General features: G+C 39.0%; 1 protein-coding gene across 2 annotated transcripts in view; it reads left to right on the top strand.

The window, feature by feature from the left end:
- LOC137243720 (uncharacterized) overlaps positions 1-16,721 on the top strand; it is a 76,504-nt gene that overhangs the window by 16,083 nt on the left and 43,700 nt on the right. The window contains exon 2 of one of the 2 annotated variants that reach the window (XR_010950593.1): positions 10,763-11,044. The exons of the other annotated variant lie outside the window; for it this stretch is intronic. The gene's annotated coding sequence lies outside the window, so the exon portion shown is untranslated. Of the gene's footprint in view, positions 1-10,762; positions 11,045-16,721 lie in introns of those variants that run through there. 2 annotated transcript variants of the gene reach the window in all.

The following is a 16,721-nucleotide window of genomic DNA, read 5'->3' as shown; positions in this document are numbered from 1 at the left end:
AGTTCTACAAGGCGAAATAAACAGCCCTTGGAATCTTGGCAGAAATACTGTTAGTGGTATTGCATATATAAATAAATTAGCAGAACCCGACAGATGATTTTCTGGATCACCTGGTCCACATTTTGGCCGATATCGCGAAAACGCCTTCACATATAAATCTAAGGGCCACTCGCTTTTAAAACGCTCATTAATACCTTTAATTTGATATCCATATCGTACAAACACATTCTAGAGTCACCCCTGGCCCACCCTAATGACGATATCTCGAAAAGGCGTCCACCTATAGACCTAATGCCCACTCCCTCTTAAAATGCTCAGTAACACCTTTCGTTTGATACCCATATCGTACAAACATTCTAGAGTCACCCCTGGCCCACCCTAATGGCGATATCTCGAAAAGGCGTTCACCTATAGACCTAATGCCCATTCCCTCTTAAAATGCTGAGTAACAGCTTTCGTTTGATACTCATATCGTACAAACATTCTAGAGCCATCCCCTGGGTCACCCTAATGGCGATATCTCGAAAAGGCGTCCACCTATAGACCTAATGCCCACTCCCTCTTAAAATGCTCAGTAACACCTTTCGTTTGATACCCATATCGTACAAACATTCTAGTCACCCCTGGCCCACCCTAATGGCGATATCTCGAAAAGGCGTCCACCTAAAGACTCAATGCCCACTTCCTCTTAAAATGCTCAGTAACACCTTTCGTTTGATACCCATATCGTACAAACATTCTAGTCACCCCTGGCCCACCCTAATGGCGATATCTCGAAAAGGCGTCCACCTAAAGACTCAATGCCCACTTCCTCTTAAAATGCTCAGTAACACCTTTCGTTTGATACCCATATCGTACAAACATTCTAGAGTCACCCTTGGTCCACCTTTATGGCGATATCTCGAAAAGGCGTCCACCTGGAGAACTAAGGATTACTCCCTTTTAAAATACTCATTACCACCTTTCGTTTGATACCCATATCGTACAAACACATTCTAGAGTCACCCTGGCCCACCCTAATGTCGATATCTCGAAAAGGCGTCCACCTATAGACCTAATGCCCACTCCCTCTTAAAATGCTCAGTAACACCTTTCGTTTGATACCCATATCGTACAAATACATTCTAGAGTCACCCCTGGCCCACCCTAACGGCGATATCTCGAAAAGGCGTCCACCTATAGACCTAATGACCACTCCCTCTAAAAATGCTCAGTAACACCTTTCGTTTGATACCCATATCGTACAAACATTCTAGAGTCACCCCTGGCCCACGCTAATGGCGATATATCGAAAAGGCGTCCACCTATAGACCTAATGCCCACTCCCTCTTAAAATGCTCAGTAACACCTTTCATTTGATTCCCATATCGTACAAACAAATTCTAGAGTCACTCCTGGTCCACCTTTATGGCGATATCTCGAAACCGCGTCCACCTATCGAACTAAGGATCACTCCCTTTGAAAATACTCATTAACACCTTTCATTTGATACACATATCGTACAGGGTCACCCCTGGTCCACCTTTATGGCGCTTTCTCGAAAAGGCGTTCACCTATAGAACTAAAGCCCATTCCCTTTTAAAATACTCATTACCACCTTTCGTTTGATACCCATATCGTACAAACACATTCTAGAGTCACCCCTGGCCCACCTTAATGGCGATATCTCGAAAAGGCGTCCACCGATAGACCTAAGGCCCACTCCCTCTTAAAATGCTCAGTAACACCTTTCATTTGAGACCCATATCGTACAAACAAATTCTAGAGTCAGCCCTGGTCCACCTTTATGGCGATATCCCTAAATGGCGTCCATCCATAGAACTATGGCCTACTCTCTCTTAAAATACTCTTTAATACCTTCCATTTGATACACATGTCATACAACCACATTCCAGGGTTACCCTAGGTTCATTTTCCTACATGGTGATTTTCCTTATTTTGTCTCCATAGCTCTCAACTGAGTATGTAATGTTCGGTTACACCCGAACTTAGCCTTCCTTACTTGTTAATTTATCTTATTGACATTTTTTCCAAATTAGATCCTTAAACCACATTATATTCCGTCATATAATAAAGCAGATAAAATATGAAATATGTAAATCAAAGGTCAAAGCCATTTGATAACATGTCTAACAGAAATATCACATTAAATGATAGTTAGTTGGTGTGGCTACTAATTTCAGCGTTGATTTGCTCAATAAATATCACAGTTCATGCATTAACCAATGAAAAATTTCGCAAAGCCAACGAGTATCCAACAGCCGCTATCAGAGTCCCGTTCTACTGAGTAAATTACTCATCCCGGGCAGTAGAATTATTTGAGATGTCCTTGGGTTATTATATTATTGAGTGTAGAGAAGCTCTAAAAAAAGGTTTTTCCTATGAGTGCGCTAGACAATCTCGAAGAGACATGAGATGTTTTACAAATCCAATTGTGCCTTGTGTGTCAAAGGAGTCCAATGCCCATCTGTACAATACATGAAGATCATATTTGTGTTGGTATTTACTGGCTGAGCTAAAGCTCTTCCTCTTTAAATATGTAGGGCATCACACCGATTTGTCCCTCACATGCAGCGCAGAATGTCTCCGATCTTACCTAATACAAGCTGCGCTAGAAAGTCTGTCAATGTAGTGCCCCTTCAGAATTGTACACGTGTCCTGCTGATAGGGACACGAAAGTGCTGAAACACTTTATATCTGCCTACGTCCCTACAGCGACGTCCATGCTTTCGCCGACTACTTACATCAGACAATGGCCCGTAAATATCTTAAATAATGAATCTAAGGAGAGATGATTAAGATTAACTACGAATCTACTTCGATTTTCATTTATGCGGAGCCAAGTTTGTCTAGGTACGTCATATGTGGTTTCCAGTGTTTATCTGGTATTAGCTTTCTCGCCGAAAGCAGAAATTCAATAGTAAGTAGAAGTCAGTAGTTGCTCACAGCAAGAGGAAGAGAAATGTCACTCAGCTGGTTTAACTCATTCTGTATAGTGTCAGCGGGGAAGCTCGCTAGTTCGGCAGCAAAATAGATCCTAGAAACACCACTGTGATCACATCAAAGGGGTTAAATAAGTGCAATTCAAAGCTTTATAGCTTAAAAGTTTCCGCAACCCAGTTGTCGACGTTACCTACGCGTTGGGTATCCTGTTACAAATATTAATCTATCATACACTATTTAGCAGGCGACGCTCTGTCGACCCTAAGTTATTCATGGAGCTAGAGATTTGGGGGTATTATGGCCTAGAAGCTTCAATCTGGCCATATTAAATCGTTTCGAAAATGTTCGGGCTAGTACCTTACTGTTGCTTGTTACGGGAACGTGCCGGAACTATATACGATAAGACTCGCACTAAACCTTCTGCGGGTGTCTTTATCGCTTCAACGACAACAAGCAACTAAGCTATAGCTGTGCCGCACCGAGAGGCCAGTTTTTTTAGCCACCACATCCAGTCTATTTTTACCTTCGATGAAGTGCATCTGCCTTGGAGGGCTTTGATCGCTACTTGACCGCAACAGTAAATCGATATGGATGTGAAACTTTTAGAGAGCCGCCAAATAGCCTGCAGAGCATAAATAGCATATACCTATTTTGGGCTTCGTTAGCGCCTTCTGGGAGATGGGACCCTTGGTTAAACCGAGGGGCAAAAGTTGCAGGTTATGACGTTCGAGAAGCCCAAATTAAAGACGAGGCTTTCAAGGTTCTCTTTCTATAATATCTAACAATAGCGCTTGGCTTTTTGTAAGAGCGATGTCTTGTTTGCTTTTCTATAACGAAAATCTCATATAGCAACAAGGTCGCTGTGATGCCGGGTATGGATGTGGCAGCAAAAATTCCCTATTCTGGTTCTCATGTCATTTTGGAGCCGTTCATGAAAACAGAAGTATCAAATCTTTGTGAAAGCTCTGTAATTCTTAGTAGAAAAGAAATCCCACTCAAACCTTCCCAGTCTGTAAGAAAATCTCATAACTAGTATGGAAGCCTGTCATATATAGGAAATATTTATAAAATTTTTTTTTTCGATGTAAAATTCGTTAAGCAAAATATGCCGGATTTTATATATGAGTGTTTATTTAATTGGCGGCCACCGTGGTGTGATGGTAGCGTGCTCCGCCTACCACACCGAATGCCCTGGGTTCAAACCCCGGGCAAAGCAAATTCAAACATTTTAGAAATAAGGTTTTTCAATTAGAAGAAAGTTTTTCTAAGCGGGGTCGCCCCTCGGCAGTGTTTGGCAAGCGCTCCGGATGTATTTCTGCCATGAAAAGCTTTCAGTGAAAACTCATCTGCCTTGCAGATGCCGTTCGGAGTCGGCATAAAATCATGTAGGTCCCCTCCGGCCAATTTGTAGAGAAAATCAAGAGGAGCACGGCGCAAATTGGAAGAGAAGCTCGGCGTTAGATCTCTTCGGAGGTTATCGCGCCTTGCATTTATTTTTTTTATGTTTATTTAATTAATGAAATAAGTTAATTGTTACATTTTAAAGTTAATGCGTCAAAGTATATCAATTGAAAGATAAAAAAGTAATAAAGAAGATAAAGAATGTTCTGGCAACACAGTTGCCAGATGTATATATAAATAATTTATTGTCGTGGCGCTGCCCTCTCGTTTCATACATAACATTTTTCCCTCCTCTGCAAGGGCTAAGGTGAGTATCCGACAGGTGCCCTTCTCTGTCTGGTTGATCGCCATGGAATTTGAGGTATCCTACTTGTTTCGGGTGTTGTATGCGGTGTCGATGTAGGATTTTGCCCTATTGTACTATTGGCCGAAGCAAAGCCTTCAAAATCTTCCGATCCCCACGATTCGTTTTGCGCCGTTTCAGTAACCACCGGTTGCGTTATTGCTTCAGTGCTATCTACTTCAGCTGATGTCTCGGTTTCATTAGTGTTGTCTTCGGTTGACAGCCTCCCCTTGTATTAATCAACTTCCCGAGCTGTTTTATCAGGTCCAACTGGGGCTTTGCGTATTTGGTCCACATGCCGTTTTACAGTTTTCCCATTGAAGAGTATTTCATAGTGCAGATCACCTAGACGTGCGTTTATGGTTCCCCTGAGCCACTTACAAATTCGTGAATTTCCAGACAAAAAGTAAACATTTTGATTTGATTCAAACTCTCTAATAGTTTTCTTGGACTTTACGTATTGCTTCTCTTCTACCTTCTTTGAAATTTCCTCTGGTCGAATCAGATTGAACCTTCTGCGCAACTGTCGCCCCATAAATAGTAGTGCTGGTGATAACCCTGTGGTTGCATGCGGTGCGTTTTTGTATTGCCTCAAAAATTTATTCAAATTTGTCTTTAATGAACGACTCGTAGTATCCATCGCTTTCAATGCTTTCTTGACTGTTTGTACGCTACGCTCTGCTTGTCCGTTAGTTGCTGGGTGATACGGCGCTGAATATTTGTGATATTTAACACCAACTGCTGTCAGAAAGTTGTTAAATTCTGCAGAAGTGAAATTTGTCCCATTATCAGAAACGACAGTTAGCGGCATGCTGTAAGCCGCAAACACTTCGTCCAACAACGCAATTGTCGCCGTTGCTGTTATAGATTTAGTAACTCTCACTTCTAACCACTTACTGTATGCGTCCGAGATTATCAGCAACATCGCTCCCTCGAAAGGTCCTGCATAGTCGATATGAATACGTTCCCATGGTCCCTTGGGGTATTCCCAATGATGATCCTCACGTTTTGCCGGTTTGTTTGCTTGTTTTGCACATGCATCACATTGGTTCGCAATATTCTCGATACCATTGTCTATGCCCGGCCAGTATATGAATGAGCGAGCAATCCCTTTCATCTTAACAATTCCTAAATACCCCGTGTGTAAATTGTCAAGCAGTTTGTTTCGATATTTTGGTGGAATAACAACATGATGTTCTAACGTCAAACATCCGGATGACAACTTATAATTTACTTCTGGGGATTTGTACCCTGCCCTTTTCAAGCACTGGCCACTTTCCAGTAGATTAATTATTTTACCCGTTCGTTCATCTTTTCTGGACTCTCTTGCGGTCTTAGTGGTAATAGGTTGATTTGGCGAATCATGAAGTGGTCGAACTCATCATATTCGTCTAGATTCGTCATGGCTGTCTGCTGCAACTGCTTAATTTGTAATGATTTCGGTGGCCGAAAGTGGGCGCGTGAAAGATAGTCGGCATTCGCGTTCGCCTTTGAGCTCCTGTACACTACCTCGATATCAAATCTGCTTAAAAAGTCTGCGTAGTTCGCCATTCTACTTATGCATAATACTGGAAGCGATTTGTCAGGTTGTAATATTTGTGACAATGGCTTATGATCGGTGATTAGTGTCCAATGACGTGCGTATAAATATTGGAAAAATTTCTGAACCGCCCACACAATTGCCAATGCCTCTTTGTCAATCTGTGGATAACGTTGTTCTGTAGCATTCAATGTTCGACTTGCGTGTGCAATTGGTCGTTCGGTCCCGTTCTCTAAACGGTGTGAAAGCACGGCTCCTAGTCCTGTTGGACTCGCGTCTGTTGCCAGTAGTACAGGTAGTGTTGGGTCGTATGGCATCAACACTTGAGGTGAAACCAACATCTCTTTCAATAGGGCAAACGCTGCGTTTACCTCCTTAGTCCAGTAAAATTTCTCTCTTTTCAGCATATCCTGCAATGGCCGTGCACTTGTGGCCAAATCTGGAATAAATGCGCTACAATACGTGGTTCATCGATACGGTGGCCAAGGAACTCCACCGATGGTGTCGCAAAGACACACTTTGACTTGTTCAAATGCAAACCATGTGATTTAATGCGAGTTAGTGTCGTTTCCAAAACTATCAGTAGCTGCTCGAAGTTTTCAGCAAACACCAAGATATCATCAAAAAAATTTAAAACATTTGGGACTCCCTGTAACACAGTCTCCATTCCAGATAGCTGGAATATTTGCTGCTTCATATACCGCACGAGTAGGCCCATGCGTCACTGTATTTAATGTCAATACATGCGCAAACTCATCGTCAATTGTTAAATACGTATATGCATCTGTTATATCTAAGTGACAAAATATTGTAGCGTTTTTCATTTTATTAAACAAATCTTCTGCTTTTGGAATCGGGTGTTCGTGGATGATCATTTTTGGATTGACAGTGGGCTTATCATTACCGGTAATGCGAATACCCCCATTCTTTTTTGCTGCTACTGTGTTGTTAAGGCCCATTCTGAATGCTCCACTCTCTTGTAAAAACCTGACTGAATTTTACGATCTATTTCCTGGGCATACTCCTCTCTCAGCACCATCGGTACATCGCGCGCTCGCGCGAAAACTGGTGTTGCTCCAGCTTTGAGCTTTACTTTTGCAGGTGGCACACTCAACTTCCCAGCTGTCGTACTGAAGATGTCCTCAAAACGTGTAATAAGATGTTGCAGTCGCGTTTGTTGGTTTATTGATAGTTTTGGTGCTGTTGAATTTATAGTATTGATTCGGTTAGACGATGAAAACAGTTCAGTGAAGTTTATTTCTCGTGCGAATTGCGATGTTCATTCTCGGCCGCAAAGTGTATCACAATCTCCTTGAACGACATACAAATTAAGTCGTCGTGAAGTTTTCCCCATTGTCGCAGTTACTACGACCCGTCCAATGCAGTTCACCTTGTGGCCCGTATAGCCTGCAAATCGTCGATCTGTCTTTAACAACCTAAAATTTGGTTTAATCGAACGCAACGTTTTGCAATTCATTACTGAACTCATTGAACTGATTCACATTCATCCTCTGAAATCTGATCTAATTTGGTCTTGCACACTTTGGCGATGTGGCCCACTCTTCAACATGCAAAGCATTTGGAATTATTAAATTTGCAGTCTTTTCTAAGGTGCTGCCCCCCACATCCGTAACAATTGGACCCTTTCCCTTTTTCCCTCTGAATCGGTTTTTCGCCACTCGGGTTTTTCGAATTTGTATTTCTTTTTGTTTTAACTGGTGCGTATCCCAGTTTATACGTTGGCTCGCTTGTTTGTATCATCTCTGTGCACTTTAGGTCTGTTGTGGCGTTTTGTGTTAATTCGATTGTATGCGCAATTTCGTATGCTTCAGCAAAATTTTTTGGTTTCTTTGCAATAACTTCATCACAAATAACTCGTGATTCTACGCCATACAACAATTGCTCTAGCAGCATTCTATCTAAGAATTCTCCATACTCACAGTGTACAGCCGCCTCTCTTAACCGAAGTGCGAACTTGCAAATCGGCTCTCCCTTTTTTGGTTTGTTTTGCCGGAACTTGATACTTTCTGCATACTTATTCCTACAGCCATCAAAATTGCGAATCAAGATATTTTTTATTTCGCTGTAGTAGAGCGAGTCTGGTGTTTTTGGGCTAACAAGAATTTTTAGCGCTGTATTAAGCTCTGCCCCCATGTGTACACGTACGAACTTGTGCTGTTCCGCTTCTGGAACCTTGCTCAACTGTAATGCCCAATCTACACGTGTGAAATAATCCTGTACTGAGGATTTATCTTCTGATTTGTATTCTGTAATACTAAACGGTGGCGGTTTGGGTGACACCGAACGATTTACGTTTGTATTTGCCGCAGCATTCTGTGCAGCCTCCTCCACAGCTCCTCGGATTGCTCCTGCTAGCGCATCCAACACTGTTTTTAAATCCTCCGGTGTAAGGCTCATTTTTAAAATACACTTCTGACACCACTTTTATATATGAGTGTTTATTTAATTAATGAAATAAGTTAATTGGTACATTTTAAAGTTAATGCATCAAAGTATATCAATTGAAAGATAAAAAAGTAATAAAGAAGAAGATAAAGAATGTTCTGGCAACACAGTTGCCAGATGTATATATAAATAATTTATTGTCGTGGCGCTGCCATCTCGTTTCATACATAATACCGGACTTTCCTGAGACACAACTCCAGCACCGGTTTGCAGTCTCCATCAACGCAAGCAGCCAACTTAACGTCTCACCTGTTGAGCTTACGAAGTATGCACGTCGGTAACACAAAGTCAGATGGATGATGATAGGGTACTGCCTTGTTGTCGTAGCCCCAATATTGCACGCGAGCCCTATCGAGTTTACAAGAAGATCATAAGATGCCCACACTTCTGACTGTAAGTTTATGGCTTTGGTAGGTTTGGAGTCGAAGATGTTTTACTGTATTGGTCATTAGGAGCTAGCGATATAACCATTAACCATTAAGGAATTACAGATGAGTACAAACTGAATGAAAAAAAGCTTAGCCGTAAACTCTGGGCTTATATGAACGACGGATTAAACCTGCACGCTTTCATATCATAGATATTGCATCTTGCAGTATATTAAAGTTAGTCCCCGATTCATTCTCAGAGATAAATTAACAGTTACTCAATCCGATTTCATAGGGAGAATACCTTACCATTGTCTTTTGTCTCTTATTTTGTGAACATATGTCAAACTGTGCCATATTCCATCAATTAATTAGTCATAATTTCACAAAAACTCACGCGATGTCGGCGAACGAACTCATTCAAATTCACTCAATGCACTTCAATTCATTATTTCATTGACTATTTTACATTTGCAATAAAAAACAACGAAGGAAAATAAAAAAAGTAAGGAAGTCTAAGTTCGGGTGAAACCGAACATTACATACCCAGCTGTACACTTGAAATGCTGTTGTTGTTTTTTGTGTGCTTAATAGTGTTACAAGACTGCGCAATAATACATATACATCTGGCTCTATTCTGAACTAATTTTTCTTCGAGTTATGGCTCCCGAAACAGAGAAGGGCGGTGTCACACCCGTTTTTTTTTTTTTAATTTGAAGTTTTCCCTATTTATTGTTATAAATCCACTTGGGAAATGAAATAGCATTGATATAAAGCTCTCTTTTGCAAAGATATAGCTCATTTTGTTCGTCCACGACCCTTTTAAAAATCTTTTATATGAAACTGCGCGTGATCCTTTTAATTTGTATTCAAAGCATTCCCTATAGTACAGGCAACCGCTCTGCCGAATTTTGTTACGATAGGTTTAACGATTTCTGATTTATGATTATGATAATATTTGTAAAATTTATTTTGTCACTAGTGGTCGGTACAAGCCCATTTAAATTTTTTTTTTTTTTTCAAATTTCAACATTCTAGGTGTATTATTTACTAAATATTCAGATTTTTTGTGTTTTCCAAAATGTTATATATAAAAAGCGGGCGCGGTTATCATCCGATTTCGCTCATTTTAAATATCAATCTATTCTGGGTCCAGAAAAGCTCGTTTTTTTCGATACTAATGATTTTGATATATGGAAGTCTATATCCATCTCGATTCCTTTATACCTGTACAACCAACCGTTATCCAATCAAAGTTATAATACCCTGTGTACAAGTACAGCTGGGTATAAAAATTATGCAAAAAATAGAAAATTTCCACAAGCTGGAATTATAATAAAGCAATTAGGGAACGTACCCAAACTAGGTGACCCATTTTCTACAACTTTTATCCCCCTCCCTCCCCTCGGTGACCATCGGTAGTATATTTTAAGACCCCCCCTCCCCCTTTAGTTTTCACGTAGTAGTTCATAAGTATGATTTTAAATAATTTTTTCCTAACTTAAAAAAATTTTATTTGATTGATATTTGTTTTTATTAATTCGGCATCCGCCGCGTTACGCGAAGCGTGCGTGCATACATATAATTACAAGTTAATAATATTAAGAAGAAAAAATGTATTTAAAAACATATCCGAACAACAACTTAATTTATAAAGTCTTTTTCCTTTTTATTTCTTTTCATCTAATTCAACTTTATAAGGAATACGCTTCCAGCATCAAGCCACTGGGATACATCGTAGATTATGGGAGCAGTAGCATCAGGAGTTTCCTCAGACGTGATTATTTTTTCCTCGTCGACTGCCTCGATGTCTATCCACTCCGCGCTTTGCTCCACGATACATAAGATCTCTTTTGGTCTCCTGGAGAGGACATGCAGAGGTGGCACGCGAGACACGTCGTCCACTTCATTACCGTGCACGTTTTTCTGATGATTTTTCATGGACATTTTTGACGCGAAATAAACTCCACAAAAAAATTGCAAGATTCTCTAGAGATTATTGACTACGTGACAAAGCCCCAATCCCTCCCCTCCCCCCTGTGACCAGGTGTAAAACCTAAAGAAACCCCCCTACCCCCTAAAGGGGTCACGTAATTTGGGTACGTTCCCTTACTTAAAAATGTAAATGAAACAAAAGTTGGATAGCTCCTCAGCTCTAAAAGGAGGAAGTGGGGCAAAAGAGGATTGGGCCAAGCAGCTGTATGTATGGGAGGTGTTGCTGATTAGACGCTTGTGCAGCGTTGCCATATATTTTTTTCCATGTCGTCAGACGCCGCCCAAAAAATTGTCAAAAATCGTCATATCTATGGCAACAACCAAAGTTGAATTAGTACGAAGTTGGGTTATTACCAGGGGACGTACGATTGTATTCGCCGGAAACCAAAATGGGATCGGCGGACTTCATTCAACAATATTAACTTTAAAAGCGCTTTTCTGAAAATTGTCTCTGATTGTTATTTTTTGTTGCCACATACAACGTATAAAATCGTTTTTAATTCGTTTCATATTCATATTCATATTTATTGAGTCAATGGCAGAAACCTTACTGACTAGATTTACAAGTTTGCAAATTAACTTAAAACTAAGCAACTAAAATTAATTAATTCAAGGATGAGATAAATTTTCTCGATAGTAAGACTCAATCCGTAACTTAAACAAAGGCCTGGGCATTGCAAAGTCAAGATTTAGCATTCTGGAAATTTTATTAAACTCTTCGAGACCTCTTGTGAGAGGGGCAAAGCTAAGGTAATTGGTTCTCAGAACTTCACCGTAGAATATATTATGAGAGCGTAGAGATCTACTAGGAACTAGAAAATTTAACTGCTCCAACAGAGCTGAGCAATCAATAGTACCAGAGATAATATCGTAAATAAACATTAAATGTTGTACTGAGCGTCTGACATGCAGTGGCATAACATTTATAAGCATGCACCTGTTTATATAAGGAGGTAGGGGATTAACAAAATGAAGGGGTAGGAGGGCGAATCGAATGAATTTACGTTGAACCCTTTCAATTCTAGCAGAGTATGTGCTGTAAATGGGATTCCATATGATAGAGGCGTACTCTAATTTAGATCGCACTAATGAATTATACAATATACTCCTAGTGTATGGGTCCTTAAAATCCTTCGCATAACGCCGTAAAAAAGCTAAATTAGCATACGCTTTTGGTATAAGATAGTTAACATGGTTAACGAAAGTGAACGAAGAGTCGAAAATGACACCAAGATCACGAAATTCTTTGACCGAGGCAAGATATGTATTAGCGATATAGTATGTTGACGTAAGCGCACTTGTAGATCTAGAAAACGTTATATGCCAACATTTGCTACTGTTAAGTCTCAGATGATTATTAGAAGCCCACACATTAAGAGCATCCAAATCTCTCTGTAGGAGCAATGCATCAGATACAGTGGTGATACGCCTAAACAGTTTTAAATCATCAGCATAAAGTAAATAATTTGAATGCTTTAAATATAAGCCGACGTCATTAATGAAGATAACAAATAAGATTGGACCGAGAATACTACCTTGTGGCACCCCAGAGGTTGCCAAGAACTCATACGACCTCATATTCTCGATTTCAACAAATAAAATTCGGTTTGTCAGGTATGACTTTAACCATGACAGAAAAGCTGAATGGAAACCAATGTACTCAAGTTTCTGAAGAAGTATCTTGTGGGACACTGTGTCAAACGCCTTAGAGAAATATGTATATATAGTATCAACTTGATACCCATCCTTAAAAGCAGAAACACAGTATTGCGAAAAAACAGCTAAGTTTGTCACTGTTGAACGACACGCAACAAACCCATGCTGACATGGATCGATTATTCCTTTAATAGCAAAAGCCAACTTCTCCTTTACAACTTTCTCAAACAGTTTTGAACAGGTTGATAGTTTAGAGATTGGCCTGTAGTTTGCTACCTCGCTCTTATTTCCAGACTTGAAGATTGGAGTAATAGAAGCCAATTTCCATCGATCAATGAAAACGCCAGTGGACAATGACACATTAAAGATATGGCACAACGGCACGCATAGCGAACTACTACATTTTTTAACCAAAAAAGAAGACAGCCCATCAATATCTTTTTTTAAAGAAGATTGTAGGGACGAGATGCCAATAATAATATCTGATTCCGATACCAATAATGAGCCAAAGTCCAAGGAATTAGCTGTATCAGAACCAACCCTAACATCAGAAATATTAGAGTCAACAACAAAATTAGATTTGAAAAAATCAGCAAAAAGGTTCACTGTTTCCACTAAACTGTTTGAACTAATGACATTAAAATTGACAGATGTTGGAATATTGGAGCAACCTTTTTTTGTACGGACAAAGTTCCAAAAGGCCTTGGGATTTTGCTTTAACTCTTCTTCGAAACGGGAGATGTATTTATTATATAAAAACTTATCAAGCACATTGAACTGATTCATGTATAATAAATATCGATCTCTAAATGAAAAGTCGTTGGTTGCTTTGTACAACTTAAAATACTTATTTCTAAGATTTTTAAGCTTTTTTAACCTGGTATTGTACCAGGGTAATTTATGTATTTTGCCTCGAAGAAGGGGGAGATTTCTACTAAATATATCAGATAACTGCAGCAGAAAAATTTCAAAGCATTCAGAGGCATTTTTAGCACAGAAAATAGACTTCCAGTCAATTTCAGCAATACTCGAATTGAGTGCATCAAAATTTGCATCTTTGAAATTGTAGGAGGGAGTATTTTGAGTGGTATTGTTGTTAGGTACAAATTCAATGAAATTTAATAATAAAGATAAGGGCACGTGATGCATGTCCGATTTGCAGATAGGAAATTGACACTCAGATAAGTGAGAAATTAAATTTTTATCGACAAAAATAAGATCCAGTATGTTATTTAGCTGGTTCACAAATGAATTAATCTGAACAAAGTTGGCACTAAAAAGAGTATCCAAAAAATATATTTCATGTTGATGATTGACATTCATAGGTGTTAATAGATTGTCATTTAGCAATTTTGACCAAACAACCCTGTTCATATTAAAATCACCCAAAACGCAAAAATGACTGTTTACATTTTTTTCGTAAACTTCAAAAATATTATTCACATGCGCGCAGTACAGAGACTCATTACTACAAGGCGGAATATACGAAACACAAATGAACAGCTTTCCAAACAACCCACAAATAGAGACACACAGTTGGTCCAGTAGCGAGTCAGTATTGGGGAGCTGAACGAAAGAAGAGAGGAGGGTACGTCTTACGGCAATTAGTACCCCGCCACCTCTTTGGCATCCCGTTTTGATTGGATCCCTATCCTTACGATAGGTATGAAACAAAGTAGTATCAAAAAATTCTGCGTCAAAGAAATCATTGTTGAGCCAGGTCTCAACTATGACATACACATCATATTCACAGCGCGAAGTGACTAAGAAAATATCCTTAGCTTTAGTTCTCATCCCCGAGATATTTTGGTAGTAAATATTTACATTATTAAAAATTGAATTTTGCGGATTATTTACTAGGGGTTGAGCGTTTGGCCTTTGCCCTTTTGAAAAAAACGAAACGGCTTTACTTTAACATCAGTTGGCCATATAGAAGAGTCTAGTAATTTACTATAGATTGAAGTCGAGACCCCAAGTTTGAAATTGCATCTTACTAACGAGCTAGAGTCTGTGTTTTTCTTTACTAACTTATAACAATGAATAAGAGATGGCGAAATATTCGCATTTTTTGATACATAACTGATAATATCACTTGCATTAACTGACGGCTTGAATGAGGATAAATGTAACCATTTTAGGCGAACAGCTAGATTAAGATCAGCATTTACATTACTGCCTACAACGATAGTAGCAGCCTTCTTGGATTTATTTGTCTTAATTTCAGAAGTTACGACATCAGATGTAGATTGCTTATTGTTGCCTTTATCCATAATAGTGACGCCAGCACAAGTAGGCACGGTCTCACTGGCAGAAGCAACGTCATCAGATGCAGAATGTTTATTATTACCTTTCACCATAATAGTGACGTCAGCATAAGTAGGCACAGTTTCACTGGCAGACTTCAACGGCATCACATTCTTTGCAGTCATAGTGTTATTGCTTTGCATGGCAGCCGATTGAGAGTCACTACTGGTTGTGTTTGTCAAAGACAAATCAATTAGAGGCTGATTTGTTGTTGCAGCCGAATTGGTATTTGCATTTTGTTTAGCTATATTAGCTAATTGTTTAGCTTTAGAGGCCGAGACATTGTTAGTCGCCGATTTATTTATTTACAGGCTGCGTTGTTTTTGCACCCGCGAGCATGTCATTGTCTTTGTTTTTAGTGCTTGGATGCTTTGTTTTTTTAGACAATTCAGCCTGCATTGATTTTGCACTCGCATCAGATTTATTGTCTTTGTTGTTATTGCTTGGCTTCTTTGTTTTTTCAGCCAATTCTTTATTGTCATCTTTTTGTAAAGAACCAGCACGAGTTGATTTTTGCCCATTGGCAAAAGCAGCAACAACACTATGCACATTCTTTAGTTCCAATGATAAAGTAGAGATTTCTGTGATTTTATCAACAATCGAAGATTTTAGAGAGCGAACTTCAGCAAATAGAGAATCTTGCTTTTGCGAAAGTTTAATGTTATCGTCTTTTAACGCATTCATTGTAGTGAGAATGAGAGCATTTTCAGCGCGTAACGCCTCAATATTTTTAGAAAAGTCAAGCAAAAGTAGTTGTTGGTTACTTATATTTTCACTTGCACTCATATTGTTACCGATACTGTTTACGGCACTAGAGAGAGAGTTTGGTGGCGGACTACGTATAGAGGCGCGCCGCTCTGCCGTACAAGATTTACAGAAAAAATGTCTGTTTGATGCGAGAAGAAATTCGAGATCAGTCGATGATATGTTCACACACTTTAAGTGGAAGAGGTCATTGCACTTCGCACAACATACTTTCGGCTGACCACGATCAACCTTTTGACCACACACACACGGCATAGTAAAAAATTTAATAATAAGCAAAGATTAGTTATTTTTGCATTTATCATTTGTAGATAAATTATAGAAAGTATATACTTTGGAACAAGATTCCAGTCACTACCTCAAATCAATTATTAATTGAGGATTAAAGACCATTCCCAGATCCACTTTGAAAAAAAAAACATAAAGATAACCAGGAATACACACAAAAACTGCGGAGCAAAAATAAACACGTCCGCACCGATCGAACTTTCTTTATTTTATAACAAAAACATCTTAAAAGATAAATTTTGTATTACATACAAAAGGTAGTTATTTTCGGTAATTTTAACAATCATTTTGCTTTTGTTTTCTTTGAGCTCGAATCGAATCTCGCATAAACTCCTATATCCTTTTAGTTTCTTAGTTATACATTTTCGCGTTAATTTTTTTTAGCATATTTATTTGCGGTTCAATATTATGATAGGAAAAGTCATTCAATTTTAAATAATCTTAGGCTAGCAATATTCCTTTTAATATATCAGTTTCCAGACGGTTTAGGATTTTTATTTTGTTTAAGTTTATTTTATAAAATATTCGTTCTACATTCGCTGATGAGTGTGGCAAGCACATTAGATCTGCAACAAATGTACATAAATTAGAAAAAGCGTATGTAGAGTCAGCTCTTTTGATAGTAGAAATAGTTTTCCAAAACACTTCTGGA

Source organism: Eurosta solidaginis, chromosome 3 (assembly GCF_040869045.1).
Source record: "Eurosta solidaginis isolate ZX-2024a chromosome 3, ASM4086904v1, whole genome shotgun sequence".
Lineage (NCBI taxonomy): Eukaryota > Metazoa > Arthropoda > Insecta > Diptera > Tephritidae > Eurosta > Eurosta solidaginis.
The sequence above is the reverse complement of the archived record's forward strand: the minus strand, read 5'-3'. Positions and strand labels throughout refer to the sequence as shown.